We start from the raw sequence: 5,257 nt of genomic DNA on the forward strand, positions 1-5,257 counted from the left end.
CTTCCTTCTGGTACCCCTATAATGATGAGAGATCTCTTAAACTAGCTTCATTGTTTTTGGATTTGTTTTTCTTGTTGCTATTCTGATGGAGTGTTTTCTGCTATCTTGTCTTCCAACTTGCTGATTCAATCCTCTGCTTCATCTAATCTACTGTTTATTCCTTCCAGTGTATTCTTCATTTCAGTTATTATATCCTTCATTTCTGACTGGTTCTTTTTTATGGTTTCTATGTCCTTTTTTTATGCTTACTATCTCTCTACTGAAGTCCTCACTGAGATCATATATTCTCCCCCTAAGTTCATTGAGCATTCTCATAACCAGTGTTTTGAATTCTGTATCTGATAAGTTGCTTGCCTTTATTTTATTTAGTTCCCCCCCCCTGGAGTTTTCTTCTGTTGTTTAATTTACAGGATGTTTCTTTGTTTTTTCATTTTAGTCGCCTTTGTGTTTGTTTCTATGTATTAGGAAGATTTGCTGCATGGTCTTTAGTACTAGGTGTCCTGTGTGGCCCAATTGCAGTCTCCCTGATCACCTATGCCAGGGGGCTCTGGGCATGTTTCTTGCATGGGTTGTGTGTGTTCTCTTGTTGTAGCTAAGCCTAGATTGCTATTACCATGTCAGTTGATGGGACTGACTCTTGGTCTGAGTGGCTATGAGGATTTGCCACAAGGTAGGAGCTGCTGTGTAGGATCTGTCTCCTTGGAGTGGACATTCATCCCAGCAGGCTTGTGTACCTGTTGAGACCACTCTTTGGGTGTGCTGTTTATGGGGCTAGTCCGGTGGTGCTCTGTGTGCTGTGATGCCATCCTCCAGGTATGTTGGTTCTGTGGTACCTTGGGAGGGGGTTCCTGTATGGGCCAAGGTCAGCCACTGCCTTTGATTGCTCAAGGATACCTGATAGGAGCTACAAAGTGCTATAATGACGGTTGCTTCCTATGCTGGATCTGGAGGCAAGTGGAAGAGACCACGCTGCAAGCTGAGGTTGGTTACCCCACCCCTAGTACTGGGCTTGGAGTGGCTTAGCAAAAAGAGTAGTACGCCTCAAGGCCTGAGGCTGCCTACCAGCTTCCCATCAGGCTCCACAGCTGAAAGAGCCTTTGGATGATACATGAGTTAGGTAGGTTGGGGACCCAGGGAGTTACCAGGGTAAAGCAAGCCAATTTTACTCAGCCAGTGGAGATTCAGGTTTTGTTGTCAGTCCTAAACATGTAGCCTCTCATAAAAGTCTTCAATCGCCACAAGGTCAGCTGCTGCCTGCCTTGAGTCCTCAGACACCCAAAATCCATTCAAGAAATACTGTAGCTTGGGGATGGGGCTGGTGGCCCACCATTAAAAGTCTCTCCTGGGATGCACAAGCCACACACAGGCCACACAAGCAAGTTGAAGGCTGCTGTCAAATTCTCAGCCTAGGGAAAGCACAGGGTGGGGCTGGCTGCCTGGGAATGGGCTTGCCAGGGGCAATTTGTGGGTTGAGTGGGGCAGGGTCTCAGGGAAACACGAGGTACAGCTGGCCAATCTCACTGGGCCAATGCAGATTCAGAATTGATCATGCGGAGGGGAGGGTTCAACATAGGCAAGATGGCGCCAGTCTGTAGAGTGTACAGGAGGGAGCCCCGACAAAAGAACAATGGACAATGGTGGCTGTACCTCCGGCCCTTGCCCCGATGCTTCACAACTCTGCTTTTCCTGTATGTCTCTTGTGCCCCCCAAGCTGCTGACCCTCCACCAGAGCCCAGGGTGAGTGTCTGCAAGTGAGTGAGTGTGTGAGCAGACCCTTTACAGGAGACATCTGAGATTTCAGGTTTCTTCTGTCTCACCCAGATGGCTAGAATCCTCACTGATTTTTACAGTCAGATTTTGTGGGAACTCCTCTTCCGGGGACTGGAAACTTCAGGCTGAGGAACTCCTGTGTGCGGCTAGGGCTCCTACTCCTTCATGGGGGCTTCTGCAGCCATGCTCTCCTTCTTGGTGCTCAATTGCCATATGTGGGTTTGGGGCCAGCTTGTTTCACATTTCTGCCCCTCCTACTAGTCTTGATGTGGCTTTTTGTTTATATGCTGGACTTCAGGTGGTTCTCCAAGTTGATTGTTTTATAATTTGGTTGTAATTATAATGCAGTCGTAGGAGGAGGTGAACCCCACTTTTACCTAGCTTATCATCTTGACTTTACTCCCCATTACTGGTTTTTAAAAGGTAAAATTTATATAAAATTTTCAGAATTTGCAGGAAAATCTACCTCAGCAAACTACAGAAGCAGTCACTTGTTTCTAAGTGGTTATCCCTAAGTTACATTTTTTAGTTTTAACAGATATGGATTATTTTGGAAGTAGGTGCTCTCTAACATTTGTAGTCTCTGTATTTTCTATGTGTATTTATAGTAGTTTGTTTTCCCCAGAGATCCAATGTCTTTGAGATTTTGCTCTTTACCATGTGGCTTTAGGAGCAAGATCTCATATTGCTAGGATGCCATAATGAAGGAGCCACATTGCTGCTTTTCTTTTCCCATATCCTGAGCAGACCCTGTTATTTCTTCTGTTTATAGTTTATGATTCTGCTTCCACAAAACCAAAGTTCTCTGGTGGTTAATACTTTAGCTGCAACATTCCCTGAGTTAGCGATGAGATTGAAGCTTCCTTAGTTTTGTCCACATCCAAATGCCCATTTTTGTACTGTGCTCTCTATCTTCAGGTGTTCGGGAGGTTCTTCTGTCATTTGTCTACCTACAGACTGATTTGGTTCTTGGCTGCAGTGACGCTATGCAGGGCGCAAGGTAAACATACTCAATTCCCCTGCTTGGAGTCCAGGAAATACGATTTCTGGAGTGGAGAGATTTGTTGTTTGTGCTGTGCTGGTTCATTTGTCTGCATGAATTGTTTAAACATGTAATTCTCTTGGAAGAGTAAGAGTGGTTCTTTCTGCTTCCCACAGTTTTGTTTTCAAAGTGGAAGAAGACTTTGCTATTTAGGCACTGTTTCTATAGATAAAACTAGACATGAAAAAAAATTCTAATTCAGATATATTTTACCTATAGAATTGAATAAATTTTAAAATAATAATTACCTATGTTTATAAAGACATGGAAATGCTTGAGGGAGTATAGATGAATACGACCCTTTGGAAGGTAATCTGGTGTGCCCCTCTTTTACAGAAAAATCTAGAAATTAATGAAATATAGAGATTACAAAGGTTCACATGGTCTACTATATAAAACTTATGCCTGTGCTGTCCACTTATCTGCTGAATTACCTAGTTGTGCCAGACCTTCCTCCTCTGTTTCAGTAGAGGCCAACCCTCTCTTGCTGCTGGCTTTTCATCACCTTCCATATGACTTTGTGATATATCAGCCATCATAGGTGAACGAAGAACAGGTTTTATACCATCTGCAACACAGGATTTAACAATTGACTGGGGGAATCTGAATAGAATTCTATATAAGCATTCTATATAAGTAAAAAATTGTAAGCGTTCCACTAAATTATTTCTTCCATAGTCAAAGAGAAAAATCACCCAAGAAGTACAACTGTAGCTTTGATTCCTTTTCTATTCTCCATTTTAAAAGCAGAAATTTCTCCAAATCTCTTCTTTGCAAAATCTCAACAAACCCCAATCCCAACAACAGGTATTGCTCCCAGAACGTTTCATATCTACCAAGAGTAAAACTGGACTCATGCAACACTCAGAGATTCCAAACTGTATTTGTTGCTATGTTCAACTTTTCATGCCTGATATTGGGGGATTGTTGAGAGAATATTGCTTGTTTGTGCTTTTATTTTTTTGAATTACACTAGCCAACATTTAATCTATATTATTAGTCTTAAAAAACAGACTAATCTATTGGTGTTTTTCATTAAGTCTACATTTTGTGTACTATTTCATTAGTTTGTGCTTTTATCTTTATTAATTCACTCCTTTTATCTACTTATTTACTTTTTGGTGTGGGTAGGATGTTTGGATTTGTGTGTGTATTCATTTTTCAATCTCTCTCGTTTCCTAATAAATGAAATTGGGATTAAATATTTCCCTCTAAGAACTGCTTTATCAGTTTCTGCAGATTTTAATATATTCTCATTGTCATTCACGGTAATTTATAATTCTTGCTGTGACTTCTTCTGTAATTACAGGGTTAAAAGAACATATGAATTTCTAATCTTATTGCATTGTGCACAGTGTTCAGTCATACGGTAGCACCATTTTTTTGTATCTTATTTTAAGCTTAATTTGGGGGAATATTCCATATGTTTTTGAAAAAATTGTATGTTCTCTTTTGGATAAAAGGTTATACATGCATATATATGTGATTTATGTATAAATATTTGTTTTTCAGATCTTCTATATTCTTATATTTGACTTTTCTGCTATACTTATTTTTAAATATATGCAAGTAAATATTCTCAGAGAACTGTGGAAATGCTCCCGTTATGATTGTGGATTTATAAATTTTTCTTTCTAGTTCTAGTAGCTTTTTATATATTTCTGAGTTATATTTTTAGGTACATTGAGGTTCATGATTAATATATATCAATTTAGATTTTTCCTATTATTATTTTGAAAAATATGTTTTTGTCCCTTGCAGTGTTTTTTTTTTTCTTCCATTCTCCCTTTTCTCTTCTTTTAAAAGTCTTATAGGACTGATGCTGAAACATTTCAGGTCTTTGAATTTTTCTTGAATCCCTTCCATATCTTTATTCCTATGTGCTACACTCTGGAAGAATTCAATGACCTGTTCTTCCTGCTTACTAATTTATTCCTCAGTGATATCCATTCTGAGAAGTCAGTCAATCTATTACGATTTTATATTTTTCATTATTTACATCTCTAATTTCTACTATTTATAATGCTGACTTCTTTTTATACTTTAAGATATCACATTTATTTCTGTCCAGATATTTATCGATTTATGATATCTTTCTTCATTTGGTATGAATTCTTAAATTTGTAAAGTTTACTATTCCTCCTTCAATGTGTTAGCTTTCTCAAATGTTTGGGTATTTGTAATTATATTGAGATTTCTCGTTGAATAATCTATTGTGTCAATATGAGTAGCCAGCATTAGAGGTGGAAAAAATTATTGCCATGCCTTATATTCTGCACTGCATTCCATAAAAATGGGGGAATGTGTAGATTGTCATTTAGTTGTCAAAGCTCTCTGCTACCATCAGTCTCCTGGAGCATTGTCCTGTATATCTCTTTGCCTTATGTTGCTATATGCATTGTTGCTTCCTGGAAGTGGATACCACTATTGCTGCCCCTTCCTTTG

The 5,257-nt window shown here is 39.2% G+C and overlaps 1 long non-coding RNA gene across 1 annotated transcript; it reads right to left on the minus strand.

Annotated features, from left to right (window-relative positions):
- Positions 1-378: 378 nt before the first annotated feature.
- On the minus strand, positions 379-5,251 carry LOC120598064 (uncharacterized). Its single transcript, XR_005651494.1, has 2 exons — positions 3,247-5,251; positions 379-3,154 (listed from the first exon to the last, which is right to left on the minus strand). It is a non-coding gene; the product is annotated as an uncharacterized LOC120598064 (long non-coding RNA).
- Positions 5,252-5,257: the final 6 nt, after the last annotated feature.

This window comes from Pteropus medius, unplaced genomic scaffold, assembly GCF_902729225.1.
Source record: "Pteropus medius unplaced genomic scaffold, Ma_sr-lr_union100, whole genome shotgun sequence".
Taxonomy (NCBI): Eukaryota; Metazoa; Chordata; class Mammalia; order Chiroptera; family Pteropodidae; genus Pteropus; species Pteropus medius.